Source organism: Epargyreus clarus, unplaced genomic scaffold (assembly GCF_041222505.1).
Source record: "Epargyreus clarus isolate Ecla_fem2 unplaced genomic scaffold, WU_Ecla_fem_2.2 ptg000005l, whole genome shotgun sequence".
NCBI lineage: Eukaryota > Metazoa > Arthropoda > Insecta > Lepidoptera > Hesperiidae > Epargyreus > Epargyreus clarus.
Window position 1 is genome coordinate 4069366 of NW_027332213.1, and position 16043 is coordinate 4085408.

General features: G+C 35.1%; 1 protein-coding gene across 3 annotated transcripts in view; it reads right to left on the reverse strand.

The window, feature by feature from the left end:
* LOC140757965 (peripheral plasma membrane protein CASK) overlaps positions 1-16043 on the reverse strand; it is a 318332-nt gene that overhangs the window by 93206 nt on the left and 209083 nt on the right. The window lies entirely within an intron of this gene.

Sequence of the window (16043 nt, forward strand, 5' to 3'; positions counted from 1 at the left end):
GCTTCCATACCCAATGTTATATATTTCTTAACTGATTTATTTTATTCAGGCGCCCAATACGGGACCCTTAACAGTTGTAGATCTGCCCTCTCTCTTATTCTTGGCCATCGACTCGGGGAGGATGATCGTATAAAAAGATTTTTTAAGGGTTTATTCAGACTTCGACCTCCGTTACCAAAGTACGACATGACTTGGGATACTTCACTAGTCATAGAAACTTTAGCAAGTTGGACACCAAACCAAAATTTATCCATAGAAAAAATTTCATATAAATTGGTCACTCTACTCGCGTTAGTGACAGCACACAGGGTTCAAACCTTTTCATTAATTAACATTCGTAACATTAATATTAGCTGTAGTGAAATTACAATTAAAATACCCGACTTAATAAAGACTTCACTTGTGAATTCAGTACAACCAACTCTTGTACTCCCTTATTTTCGTGACAGACCTGATATTTGCCCAGCCAGGTTACTATCTGATTACTTAGACATAACTAAGTCCCTACGAAATAACCACACTTATCTTTTTATTAGTACGAGAAAACCACATAATAAAGTGTCTCCGCAAACATTGAGTCGATGGATAAAACGCACTTTGAAAACTTGTGGAGTAGATGTGACGAAATTTTCTGCACATAGCACTAGACATGCAAGCACATCTCGAGCTCACAGGCAGGGTATTAATTTAGATTTAATTCGAAAAACTGCCGGATGGAGTGGCACATCTACAACTTTTGCCAAATTTTACAATAGAGCAATAACTGCCGACTGTCATAATCACTCCTTCGCTAGGAGTATACTAGATATTAACAATTAATCTCATTACTTGGTTATAATTAACATATTGTGTAGTTTCATGAAATTACACTTTATTATTTGTTCTTATTTTTCTAGTATTTCTGATTTGTTAAAATCATTATTATACTAGTTTATGATTTTCTTTATAAAATATATGTTCGTTTGAATAACTCACAATATTTTATTAATATTTCACAATTTACTCTCAACATCTACATGTGTATTATATCTAATCTCGAAGAACGAAGCACTGAAGCATAATTAATGATTAAACGAACTTACCTGTAAGTGAAGTTCTATCATAATTATGTGAGGTGCTTCGTTCGAAGAGATTAGCATCCCTCCCTTCCCCAAAAATATTTTTATCGCCCATTAATAATAATTGTGAAATATAATCTTGTGTCGACTCTAAACTAAATGACAAGTTGAATACAGTGCAGCCGTCAGGTAATATTGGTGACGTACCTACATATTTTTGTTTTTTTCTATTTTATCTATTCTTTGAACTAAGTGCATAGATGGCGACATTGTAAGTGAGACTACATGTGTATTATATCTAATCTCTTCGAACGAAGCACCTCACATAATTATGATAGAACTTCACTTACAGGTAAGTTCGTTTAATCATTAATAGTTAAACATGACAAAGTTATAAAACATTATTCCTATTACAAGTAATATTCAGTTGTCTTATATTTGCGGGGATAATTTTAACGCTTTTAACACTCATACTAGGATTTTTCTGTGCATGGATGGACACATTAAGATATCTGTCTGGCCTAGGGTCAAACCCACAGCATGCCAGACCGGCATCGTAACCGCTCCGCCACGTGAGCCTCTCATTTTTCGTCACGATTTAGTTTGTCGTAGTTTTAACTTCATATGCATTTGCTAAGCAGCGTAGAATTTAAATACAACGGATTTCGTTCTCAACTGCATGTTCCCAACTGTAGGTGCAGCTAACTAAATTTTGTGAATTGTGTGTAGTTCCGTTCGTAAAACCGTCGCATTCTGAACTTTCCTCCAAAACAGTGTATCTACACACTACACACTACTGATTGTAACTTTAACTTAACACAACATTAGTTCTAAAATTAGTGCTCTGCAATAAATCCCGTTGCGAAAGTGTGCAACCAACAACTCTCATGTGCGAATGCGGTTGATATAGGAGGGAGTAGCGAAGTGGGTAGTAAAAAGCAGAAAACCACGCCGGAACTGAGATACATGTTTTGTTCGTAAATTTGCCAATGTCATGTTTTCTAGTAAAAATGGATATCGAAATCGTTGAAGTCAATTGGCTTCGGTTGGTTTTCATGTCACGGTTGTTGAAACATCAGTTTTTTGAAATGTGAACCCTATTTAAAATCTAGTACCTATTGGTATATAAAATATATTAATAATATTCTGGTTTTCATATTTATTAACAGTGTGTGTGTGTGTTTCAGTGCATTTGAATTAATTTACAAAATGCATGCAAAATAATATATTTTAATTAAAAAAATTTCAATCGTTGTTCAATTTATTCAGATAGAGCCCCTAAAATCGGCCAATACCGGTTCAAATTAAAATTAGTTAGAATCTGTAACATTTAATAACCTTCTAATGTTAAATCTTAAAAAAAATATGCTATACTAAATCATAACTATGCACACAGACCTGTATTTGTATTGTGCTATGCATATGATAAATCATAAACTTTTTAAGGTTTTCTCTATATCTAACGACGGATTGGAAACGGGCGAAGTTGGCGAAATGCTTTATTTTATACACAGAAAAACAATTGTAGTCCCAGTCCAGGGACAAATTATAAAAACCTTAAAAGGCGATTGCACGCAAGTAACGATTAAAGTTAGCCCATTCCAATATCAAACATCTCCTGTACATTAACGCACGTAGACTCTCGTTATTATCCCCTTGCGCGAATAAAAAAGGACATAAAAATAGATTTATGCCATGATGAAACACAGTACAGCAATTTGGAATATAAAGGATGAGATTGTCTAACTCGAAACCTTAGATCAGTAAAGTACATAGATAGATCACTCCTAACAGGAAAGTTTTAAGAAATGAAATTGTTGCATATATAAAGTTGTGCCACGTCTCTGTGCCAATCAATCCTTAAAATGTTAGGAATACTTATTTATTTATTACGTAAATTACCTAGTTATTTATAAGTAGGTAGGTACATTTTTTTTCTAAAATGTTTTTTATTTGTCAAGAATTAGAAAAATATTGTAGTAGTATCTTTCTATTTTACTTTTCAATTTCGAGACTTACAATGGGTCCTCTGTTAGTAATTGTATTGTCTACTGGCACGTGTGCTTAAGAAAATCTTAGTTCGTGATAAGGAATTTCATTAAGCCTGCAGAGTTTTAGAGGTCGAGCATCACCTAAGGCGAAATTGTCGGCAATCTAATACTACACTTATCTTAATAAATTAGGTTGGGTGCGAAAATAATGAAATCTTTCTCTTCAGACTACATTTTTTTTCCTCTAAATTATTTTTACTCCTATTCTTTAATTTTTTGGATCAAATTCGACTACGAGTATTATTTTACATAGTTAACACAATAGTCAGCACAAAGGCCCGCAATATAAAATCCTGGATTCAATCAGTTTAATGTAAATTTGTTTGTCTACTAAGATTGAACAACTTGAAGATATTTTCTGCTTAGAACAACACTCATGAGAGCGCTCATCGTACATTACAGCACGAGCTGTGTATGTTTGATTCGCTTGGCTTATAAAACGCTGTAGTGAAGTTAATGGCACGACTGGTCATCCCAGGTTCAAGTATTATTGCCTGTCTAGCCATATAATGCTATTTTCTACTGAAAATCTATTTTGTACATCCGTCAGTAAAGTTTCGATGTGTCAGAAAGTGAATTTGACATGACAAACTTTAACTTAAGACTCAAGAAATGAGTTCGTCCTTCGTCCTTCGTCATACTTCCGTCGCATAAAAAGAACGATTGAAACGTGGATGTTTCCAATCAAAAGACCAACTATATCGATCGATTGAAGATAAATGCATAGCGATAACGGTATGTATCAGATCGCCGACAAGGAAAAACGACATCATTAGAGTTCGGCGCGTCCCGAATGCCCCGATAGACCCTATATTTATAACGGGACCCGGCTGAAACCTGGCACCTTTGTAGCCGACAACGGATTCTCGATTCAAATGACGGACTATTCGTTACCGGATTTAAAAGAAAAATAAAAGGATAGGATAAAAAAGAACATAAAACGAACATTTACAAAGAGAAGAAGGGAAGGTTTGAAACGTCGTTCATTTGTGGTCCGGTAGGGTTTTGAATTAATCATTATTGCCACTAAATTCTGCACTGTCGGCAAAATGTTCGTACAGCATAAGTCTAACTTTTTATAATAAGTACATAATTAACAAACAAGCATGCATCATTAACAAGAGCATAATTAACAAGAGTCCACTGGATGATAAGAAACTATTGCCGCCCACTGACATCTGTAATCAACCCCACATATGATCAAAGTCGTCGCTGTTTAACTAAGTGAAAGTCGCAGTCGATACACGTCTATAACTTAAGTATAACTTAAATATAACTTAACTATACTTAGACTCCACAGTCTAAATCGACAAGAAATGAAAGTTCTACTTCTTGAAGAAGAATTCTTCTTAGTAAAGTAATAAAGAAATAACAGGCACTCCATTAGAGCTACTTCTGTTTATGATCTGTTTAAAGTTTTAAGAGTATCACGCAAGGCTCTTTGGAAGTTCCGGAACCTCTTAAAAACACTGTTCTGGTTTAAACATTATCTCAAGGCAAGCTCGCTTTATTTAAACTTGGCTGGATACAATATTTATAAGCGTAAATTATCTTTTAACATAGGTATCGATTGTATATTGAATATGGTAGAACCTTTGTGGTTCGGCGCTAGCAGCACCACCACCACTACTAGGCCTGTTTCAGTTTTATTACAATAATGCTCAGCGCTGTGTTCTATTTTTAAGGGTGTGATAGGGGAGACTAATATCCCAGTTGTTCCAACTTAGCCCTCAGGGGTAGCAATCTGTGGTCTACCTGAAGTAGGATGCAAATATTAGGTATTTGCTTTAATCTTATCCTATCTGGTTGATTATGTCTATGAACGGCATTTGACGGTATTTTTTCCCATAATATAGACTGCATATTTATTTGCTACTATTATACATTAAAAAAACTTAATATTAAATATATGGCCATTGGCAATTCGGAAATAGAAAAAATCAGAATATCCATCGTAGAACATTTAACAAGACTACAAATAGGTATAAAAAGTCCTTTATATACATTTTTAGGGGACGAAGAAAAACTATTTTATGTACCTAGTTTATCCAAACTTGTGATTTACTACCGATGAAGAGATATAACAGACATTCCGAGATCCGATAAGACCGGCGCCGGTCAAATCGTCAATAAAAAGCCAATAGGAGATAAACTTAACGTTTTAGTTTTCGTTTATACCATTCGACGCTCGGTCAAGTAACTGACAGTAAAATATAGACACTACAGATAAATATAAACTGACATGAAAAACAAAATACATAAGAAAAAGTTTAAATTATAACCTAAAAAATTGGGTTGAGTTAGTAAAGTATATACTTATAGAATTTTTAGTTATAATTTACATGGTATTACGTGGACATAATAATTTTATTATATTCTTCAGGGAATTTGCGTTTCAAGCTTTGTAAGACATTAAAATCCCAAAATTTGTGTTGCAATTGAAATTTAATTATGTCTGGTACCATGGAATTGTCAAATGTCGATTTTTGGTAGGCAAAACATTGGATAGATTGATTATTAATAATGGATGTAAGGCTGTAAAACCAACAATTTCAGAAGTTCAGAGGTTTCATTCGAGATCTGTTACTCGTAGCACCCTCTCTGTTGAAACCAACAAGTATAGTCACTTGTACGCCATCTGTAGGCCATTTATAGAACACGCTGCGACAGGACGTTGAAAATGTGTATCAAGGAAAATTTACTAGATGGCAGCACCTACGTGTAAGAGGAAAACTACAAATCCAAGTAATTCTCGTGAAATTACACAGAGGGCGCTGTTAGGCAAAAGGGTGTTAGCGTGAATATGCATAACATGAATTGACATAGATGGCGCTATATGGTTAGTGGTAAAACATCTTGATACAACATTTTTTATCTACTGAGGTATTTTTATTCACAGTAATGCGGAAGCGATCAATATTGATACTTGCCGTATTACATACGCATGTTTTATTTTCCTAACTTGTCATTAATCAGTTCAAAATTAACATTCAGAAAGAAACCAAGATTGAGGTATACTATTTCCTAAAGAAATTATTCTGCAATCACTCGCAAAATATTGTCTACTATAAATATTAAAATTAATGGAAACTTGCTGAAACCCTAAGAACAAAATGTCGACGTGGACAAAAGGAAACATTAATTTCATGTGAGTCGACATAGATGGCGCTGTATCTCTATAAACAAAAAGAACTTCCTATTAACAATATTTTTTAATATAATAATATTACCATGGTAATTTTTTACATATTATGCCGTCTTTGTCTACTAATTATAACATATTTACATATTGTTTTTTAAAAACATCTATTTAACTTCTTAAAGTAATAAATCCACGAGGACCGTCGGTTATTAATGTTAAACTAAGTAAATAGAATTATTAAGCGCAAAATGTAATTTAGCTGAGCCATTATTAAAATCCAGCGAAATATTACAATAATTAATATTCAAATTTAATTAATATTATGCTTCTTCGCAAACGTCCATTGATTAAGACCTTGAGCCTTGTCTCCCGTGAAGCGGAGAAATTACGACAAAGACTATTAAATATTTGAGGTGGTGTTATTTAAATAATATTTACTAATTAATATGCATATTATAAGTGTGCTTTTCCTAACGCGCGTGTTCATATGCACATGTATACGCATTAAAACTGAGAATGCTTTTTTTTCGAATTGTGTAGTTACTGGTGGCCCTAGCGGCCTGCACAGCTTCACCGGTTTTGGTGGCAAGCCTAAGGCTCAGCCGGGATCAGAAGACTGGACTGCAAGGGAGGGATAGCTTTGGTCACCGTTGCCAGATGTCTAGACCGTCTATCTTCTATAGAGGGAGAGAAGGTTGCGGACCCAGCTGCTGCCAGAGTCCTAACCATCCGCTTTTTGTCATATAGGGATTGCGGCTGACCCAAGAGCACCTTCTGCGAGGTACGGACCTCGGCTTAGGTCTTAGGTCAGTTCCGCTAATGTGGGGCACAGGGGAGACACGACTGATCACGCGGGGATACCTTATGACGGTTACGCTGTAATGGGGTACTGATACACTATTATTGTTCATTAATATGTGCGCGTGGGACGCGCGTGCTGGCGTAAGCTCGCGCGACAGGAAACGTGCTTAATATTATTTGTACGTGCACTTTCTAATAAAACAGAACGCAAACAGATTTATCAGAATTCTATTAAAAATAAGATTGTCTTTAAAATTATTAAAATGTAACGTTCGCTTTATTTTTTGACTTGTACGAATATGTTATTAGTCCAAGCTTGAGAAGTTTTGCGTGCAAATACTTGTGTATAAAAAGTACGTATTTTAATCTTTTTACCGTCTCAGCGTCACTAAGTATGTCATTAAAGAATTTACGCAATTGGAGCACCTACTTTTTATTATTAAAGTGTAGCAGAGACTTGTAGAACGTAGTCAATGAACGGATAGTTTTCAGAACGCCAAAACACAGAATAAATAAATATCCCAATTAGTTAAGTACCTACTAATACTTACGTTGCTATCTTTAGCATCATACAACTAGCACTGACTGACTTACAAAAAATACGTGTCTTATCAGTGAGTTTTGAAATTAAACGCATTGTTTAGTAAAGTAAAAAGATACCTCATAGAAAATGTACCGTAAATATTGGATTTCCAACTATCTTGGATCTATCATGTGTTTACTTTTTTTTTGTGTGATCATACAGATTTTACATCCTTTATTATTCATTTTTAAATATTGGAAAGCCAACATTTTCTCTTTTTACCTAATTTCTAATTTCAATTTTCTCACCAATTTTCGAGTCAAGTAACGCTTTTTACACCTGTTCGAAAATAATTAACTGAATCTAGATAATAATAATCTAATCCATGTTTGATATTTAAAAAAATCTTAATTTTCAAAACACAATTCAATTAGTTAGGTATCTAAGGCATTCGTTAACCTTCATTAGGACGTTTCATAAAAATCCCAAAATTATCACAATAATAAAATTCAACGACTTGAAAAGAAATTTACGAAAACAATACGGCCGGCCAGTTTCAAAAGGGCTTCGGAAAAGAATTCGGGGGCGATTTGACAATACAATACGCAAAGTTATGTATAGGTACAATCAGTACTAAATACCAATCGTTTTCTTTTTACGATGGTCCCTCATTGTTTTTCTTTTCTCGCCATTGACCGAAGTACCTAATTAATTTCGGGTTTGCGTCCAAAATCAAAAATTCTACTAGGTAATAAGCACTGCAAGCAGTTGCTAGCGGCACTCAAAAACGTACCTAAAAGAAGATATACTTAGCGTATATGAGATATTGTGTATTTGTATAGATTCTTTTTGATAATTGGCAATTCTTGACGCGTTTTGAGCCTCCAAGTTATAAGTAGAAAATAGAAAAAAGTAACGAGTTGTACTTATACCCATAATGATATATTTTACCTTTCAAAGTTCATAATCTGCCAATTGCCATATCTCGATTTACCTGAAAACAATAAAAAACAATTTTAATATAAGTTTATAGTTAATATATTTCGTCCCGTTGTGTACTCATCTGTGTTTCCATGACTACAGCCGTTTTGACGTGACAACGTCTTAAATTAGATTGCGGCTGGGAGTCACTTATGAAAAAGTGTAACGCCCGGTAACGTTACGATGAGTCACCGAACGAGAGAGAGGCCCGCCGAATGCCTTGCGTCTCTCTCCCACTCAACTATGATCGGTCTGCCGCGCGCGCAGCACTAGAGACTAAACAAAATATATTTCTATAGTTAAAATTTGTGCAATTCTTATTTTCATTCAATTCCTTGTTCCTATTGTGCAATTTAATTATATTCATATCAATAAATATTCTACCGAGAAAAAGACGTTGTCACGTAAAATCTTCGCCCGTAAAACCGACTTTACAGGCAACCATTTTTTTTTATAATATTGCAAATGAGCCTGAAGCAAATGTCCGTATGTTAAGTGACCACTATCGCCCATGTACTTCTGTATTTAACACAGATAAGATTAGAACTCTACCTAATGACCAACGATGTGTTGCTACCCCTAAGAATTAGTTGGCACGCATCTTATAGAGAAATACCTATAAGTTAAGTGTGGTAAGGAAGAGTTCTTACCGCACTTAAAACCAGAATACAGCAGCACCTAACTGCAGCTATAAAGCAGAAATAAGTGTGCTCGTGGTGTCTCCGATACCGAACCACGAAAGACTACAACCTTCATACATGTAACGAGCCAAATTTATCACCTAACGTGTGCATCTCATGTTAATGGGGCGTTGAAGGTCACACGGCAATGACCACGAGGGAAGAAAATGGCTGCCATAAATAGATAAGGTTCAGTCGGCGTAAGGTCAAAGTACCCGGGGGGTTAGGGGAGAGGTGGTGCACCTGCGGCTATTAATGAATTTTGAATCGAAATGTCAACTTCGCTCATTTTGTTTCAGCATCTAGCGAGTTATTTATCTTTTATATTTTATTTCAGATTAAAAATACGCTTTAGAACAAAATAACAATTTCACTATGGGTACAGCAAGTAAATATTATAAAAACAAAAAAGAACTAGACTACTTAAAAATAATTAGCTTAAAATACAAATACTGTAGCAATAATTTTCACAACTTAGACGAATCTAACGACACTTCATATGCTGAAATCCATCAAACCGTTTTAGCTGTAGGGCGTGCCAAACTAAATCAATATTTCACTATTCCAGCCCAATAAGAAGTTATCAAATTTCGATTTTTTGGAAGGCAACATTTAGAATATTACTACTAATATAGAATTTAGCTTCTTATCTGATTAACCTTGTCCTTTCGTTATTCGAAACTTCATAAAAATATATAGGTACCTATGTTAATCATATTGTACAAAGACATTGTATGAGACTTCCTTTATTATTTGTCCACCGTTTACTTTACATCGTAATAAAATTATTAAAACAAATTTCATATTTACCCGTCAGCTTTACTGCTGGTTATAAACGTTTCCACCGATTAAAGAGATAACCGACCGTTAAAGGGACCGTTATTGTTGGCTGAATAAACAATTTCGTTATAACCGAATGCGGAAAAAAGCCTTTTAAATTGTACCAGATAGCTTTTATCTGTAAAACAAAGAAATATATGGGAGCGCTATTTTTCCCACTTTATGAACATGAGTACTGGTATGTGGGGGAGAATGTTAACGGAACACTCTTTTTGGAAAATAACATGTAGTTACATTTCTTTATATGACTGTATGTTGTACATGTTAGTCAAACGTATGTGCACTTTTTTGGTTAGTTGTTTGACGGATTGATTTTAATGAACCTTTTATTTACCTTTCAAACTCGTTTTACTTTTACTAATACATAAAGGCAAATAAAAGGCAAAGGCTCGGTGTATCTCTGAGAGATAAGATCCGCAACGAAGAAATTCGGATGAGGACCAAAGTCACCGACATAGCTCTAAAGGCTAGCAAGTTGAAGTGGCAATGGGCTGGCCACATCTGTCGAAGAGCCGATAATCGCTCGAGTAGACGGCTCTTGGAGTGGAGACCGCGTCTAGGCAAACGTAGTGTGGGACGCCCTCCTGCAAGGTGGCGCGACAATCTGCACCGGGCGGCGGGAACTAACTGGATGAGGAGAGCCGAAGATCGGGCTCAGTGGCGTGCCTTGGGAGAGGCCTATGTCCAGCAGTGGACTAACGTGGGCTGAAGATAGATAGATAGATAGAAAGGCAAATAAATTAGGCGAAGATACACAAAATAATAATGTTTAAACTGGTAATTATTAATTTCTGAAAGGGCTCCGTGTTCAATCCAGGTAGACTTATTATCCAAGTCTTGGTTTTATCTACCAATCTTTGTGCATTCGTGCCACCAATTTTCTATCTAAGATTGTAGGAGATGTTAACAGTAACATACTAACAGTAAATAGAATTGTTCTCGCATATAAAAAGATATTCATAAGACGAAACATAAGTACTAGGCTTTTATTCACCGCAAATTTGACAAGTAGGTCCCTAGATCACATCGTATATCTGTTAGTGACAAAATCTATCGTAAGAGAATAGTGCCATCGGGCCCAATAGAAAACGATCTATTCGAAGATATTATTTTATTCCGAGAAACTTATGCGAATCTTCAGTTCCAAGAAAGCCCCTATTTCTTTCAATGTAGGTAATAAGGGTACTTTATTACTTCCACTTTTTCTTACTTCGTTTCGTAGCGATTTCTGAGATATTTAAATTAAGAGAAACTCGCAAGAAAAATCCTTATGTTAATAGTTCGAAGTTAGACGTATGATTTCAAGGTGGTAGAACTCTTTGTGGTTTATTTCTACATTGTACGTAACAGCAGTGAAGCGTGGGTCCGTTCTGATTTGAAAAATATGAAAGTGTGACACGCGAGGCAATGTAACTGAATCATTAGAGGTACCAACGTCTCTGTGGCCTTGTTTATTTCTCTTTCTTATTTAAAGATATTTCTTTTTTCTTCTATATTTAAAAAAATGATATTAATTAGTGAATTTATTAGTGACTATCAAAAATAGCAGCAATAGAAGCAGCTAAGAAGCATTCGCTACACCTGATGGTAAGTAACCGCAGATATTATGAGATTCCTCCCTGTGGTCTGACACATGTGCGCCTGTACCGCTGAGGACTAAGCTGGAACACCTCGAAGAAGCATGTCTCCCTTGCTACATCCTTCAAAGCGGAACACAGCAGCGCTTTACACTGCTGTAACTAGGCAAAAATAGGTGTGGCGGCGGTGCCCCCGAGTCGAACCACGGGTCTTCCCACCTTCAAGAACCACCTCCATCAATTAAGTATGGTGGGGGTTCTTGAAGGTGGGAATCTATGATGATAGATAAACTCGACGCAAATTAAAAATCGATTATAACGTATCTAGAATGATCGTCCAACTATCTAGAATTTCCAAATGATAGTTAAGTCAATTCCACATTACAGCGAGTCCGAATGGTCATTCATTCGTTCATTCATTAATTACACTTGAATGCTCGCAATTAGTGCCCGGCTTCAAAATGTTCGATGTAAACTGTTAAATAACTCACTCGCTGCCTCTTGGGATAGTGTGTACGTATTACCTATGAAGGCATCTAGTCCAGTACTGGGTATATTAGTTTTTCTCAGCTAAATAGTTTATTTTACTTCATCACAAAGGTATGTCTACTCAGATGAATTCGGTAATTATTTTACCGAGACTAAGGTTACAAGGAATTAGATATAGATGGCGCCACACATAGCGGAACGTTAGAGTGGGCGATGTCTTTCATGATGGCAAACTTAAACAGAATCCGACCAATCTTAGTGCCTCGATATCATCATACATCCCATTATTCTGATTAAGTATATCGTAAGAAGTATCATTACTCAATTTTACATTTCGAGTATCATCCACCGTTACATGAATGGAAAAGTCCACCCTAACTTAAAAAAACATGTCGAAAGAAGGACATACATTTTTTCGAGATGCGTTCGTAATTATTTCGTCGTATTCCCAATGTATTTTCCCCTCATACCAGTCTTGTTCTTGGCAAGTGTACATGACTCTTACGATTAGGTACACTTTTGACGATTATTTTTAATCTATTACATACAAATCACGTGGCCAGACTTCTTAATATGTAAAAGCTAGAAAAGATAATTTCATTTCATTACAAAATTTCACAAACTTTAAACTTAGACTAATACAAAAACACTAGCGATACGCATGTATGTCACGTACATTCTAACAACGGCTTTTAAGAGATAAGAAGCAACTTGATAACATTAACGTGCCCCCGAGAGAATTTAGTATTTCAAAATATGATATGCCTACATTTTCATAATGTTTGCAAGTTTGTTCAACACTGGCTGTTGGAGTGTTGCAAAGTCAAAACAAATATTTGATCTTCACGACGACGACCGACGACCACGATCTAGTAATAGTTAGGATTTCACGGACGAATTGTAAAAGAAATGTTACCTTAAATTGTGCAAGTAGTTTAAACAAATCCTTAAATGTACTCGTAAACAAGCGAGCGAAGATTATGTAACAATATCTACTACGAAAATTAGGTATTATCGTACGGTAAATTATGTTCTTACTTAGCAAATATACTAAGTTAAGACTTACGACTGTTTAAGATTTACTTGTTAGAGTATTCATTACCAATTCGCATCATGACGTCGTGAGTCGTTATCGTAGATAGTAAATGCTCACTTCAAAATTTTACATAATTACCGCAAGCCGTAACAGAAAGCTCAGGGGAGTTGTATTTTAGACCTCTCTGGGGTGTTCTACGTTTGCACTCAAAACACCCCTTCTAGTAAATTAATAGCTATACGTTTTAGATTTCAAAGCAAATTTCTAAACAATTTCGGCAAGAAGTAGTTAAATAGTATAAAATACATGATATGTAATTTTCATGACTTTTGTAATAGTTATAAAAAAATTTGGCGTGCTCTTGGGCCCAAGAGTTGGAATTGTCCAAATTGTGGAAGTGACATAGGCTATATTTTAAAGCATTCGGGTTTTTGTTTTATAATAGTTATTTATTTATTGAAGTAGAAGAAGAAATTTGTGTATTATGTCTTGTATTATAGCAAGGTGGTAGTACGATAATTCAAGATAATAATGTATTGTCATGTTCCAAAATGTGATACATTTGAAAATAAATTAATTTTAAGGTCGTTATAGGGTGCACTATCTTTCTACAAATATTAACAAACTACTACTATGTTTTTTTTTTCATAAAATACTAGTATGGAGCCTAAGTGCATTGCTCGGAGAAAAAACGAAATACCATAAGCAAGAACAGGTATGATGACATGGCGGTACAGCTGTTCGAATCGCCTTTCATACAGGGATCACAATGGGACAGGCAGACAACGAATGCTCAATAGAACCCGCCACAATAGCTTTTTTCTATCTCCGGTATACACATTAACGATCATTGTACAGGAATAAAAAATATCAACGATATAAATAGGGGTGCTTATCTAAATAAAATCACAATTACATCTGAATTGCATGAAATACTTTATGCAGAAGACAAACTTAATTCAGAGAGAGAAGTAGTAAACATATAAATTAAGGAAGAATTCTTATAACTACTTTCTTGCGTTCCGAGTAACGTGAAGATAAATGATTATTTTATCTTGCAACAACTTACTCCTTGGCCAACATAGAAAAGTAAAACCGCTGTGGACATTCTATGCTAAACAAAGCAATTTTCGACACGATGATGGATGAACGTGGCTCCGGTAATGTATCAAGAGCTTGGAGGAAACTTCGTAAAGTGGAGGCGATAAAATGCACCTTACTTTGAATAAAACTTACCATAAATAAATCGTTGTAGTTAAGAATGTAAGCAAAAACGCACATAGATGAAATAATTTACATAACGTGCTATTATGTGATAGTCAAAAATATGCAAAATTCTGAAACATACATACTTATGTAGATATGTTAGAACATCGTTTATGCAAGTGTAAAAATATTATTTTCTTCAACTCAACATTGTTGTAGTCCTTTATGACAAACCGTAGATGGAACATGTTCCAACTTTTTTTCAAGCAATACTAGGCATGTAGCATAGGACGAATCGATACAATTACTTATGGATGTGGGCGTTGCAAGTTTAAAGGGTGCGGGCCGCGTTCAAAACGGACATTTTACAGCGATTTCCCGGAGGAAGAATAAAATATACAATTGACTGGAGAAAAGAGCAGTAAAATCGTTCTCGATTCGTTTTGAATTGTTCCATCGAGTCTCGTGGAGAACTGACAGTCGCGTCGCCGCAATTTTCAAGATTCGGCTACGACACGCTGCCACTGATTTTAAAAATTTCGATCACTCATCATCTCCGTGAATAGTACAAGCTACAATTGTCTCTTTGTGATAGGAGAAAAAAGTATTTACGGTGACTAAAATTGACTTTGTGTGTTTACTAGTGGTTATGAAACTCGGTCTTTTGATCGAGGGGTCCGAGGTTCAAAGCCTAGACAGGCACCTATAATTTTTCAAAATTATGTGCGTATTAAAAACTAATTATCATTTATTTAAGCGGTGAAGGAAAATATTGTGAGGAAACTACGCAGGTTTCCTCGCGATATCTTAAAATCTATAAATTTGCACTTGGTCAGCGCGGTGAACTATGGCCTAATCCTTCTCCTGCTGAGAGGAGCTGTGAAACAGAAATTGGTTGACGAAATGTTCACATCTAGTTAGTAAATGTAATATATTATACTTATTACATCTCCTTTAGATATCGAGCTCTGATGAAATTGATATTTAGCCTGTTGCTGTCATATTTTATTATCTATTTCGTATGGGATAGGCTATGGTCATTTTTAGTGTTCGTGACAGCTTTACATATTTTTCATTTTCATTTATCTATCTACTAGTATTGCATTCCGAATGCCACAAATGCGCTCCACTAATAACAGTTCGTGAGTCATGTGTCGCAGACAGTATGAATACAGAACGGAGCATATTGAAATTGGTTACGTTCCTTTCAAAACAACGAATATGTAAATAGATTCCACGCACAGAAAACTATTTTCTTGTGTTCAGGCCTCTTTTATTACATTTCTTGTCGGAGCGGCGAGAAAGATGTGCGATATGTCGTTTGAATTAATTTCCAAGAGTTACTTGGAAGTTTATGGAAGTATATGAATTATGATCGTAGTTTTTATATTTGTCACGTCTATTCTAAATGCTATAAGCTTAGTGGAATAATTCATGCGTAGAAAACACTAAAAGTTAAAAAAATTAAGAATACTGTAGTGCAGAATAGAACTAATTGCAAGAAGTGTCATGGCGTTAAATAAAACCCAATTAATTATAACCAGTATAGGAAAATGTTTAAGAAGATTTTTATATGTAAGTAGGAAAAAAATAAACGAGAAGGGATAATTTAATAAAGAAGATGAGAAGAAGTCACGGAAAAAGAAGCATATAATTGTT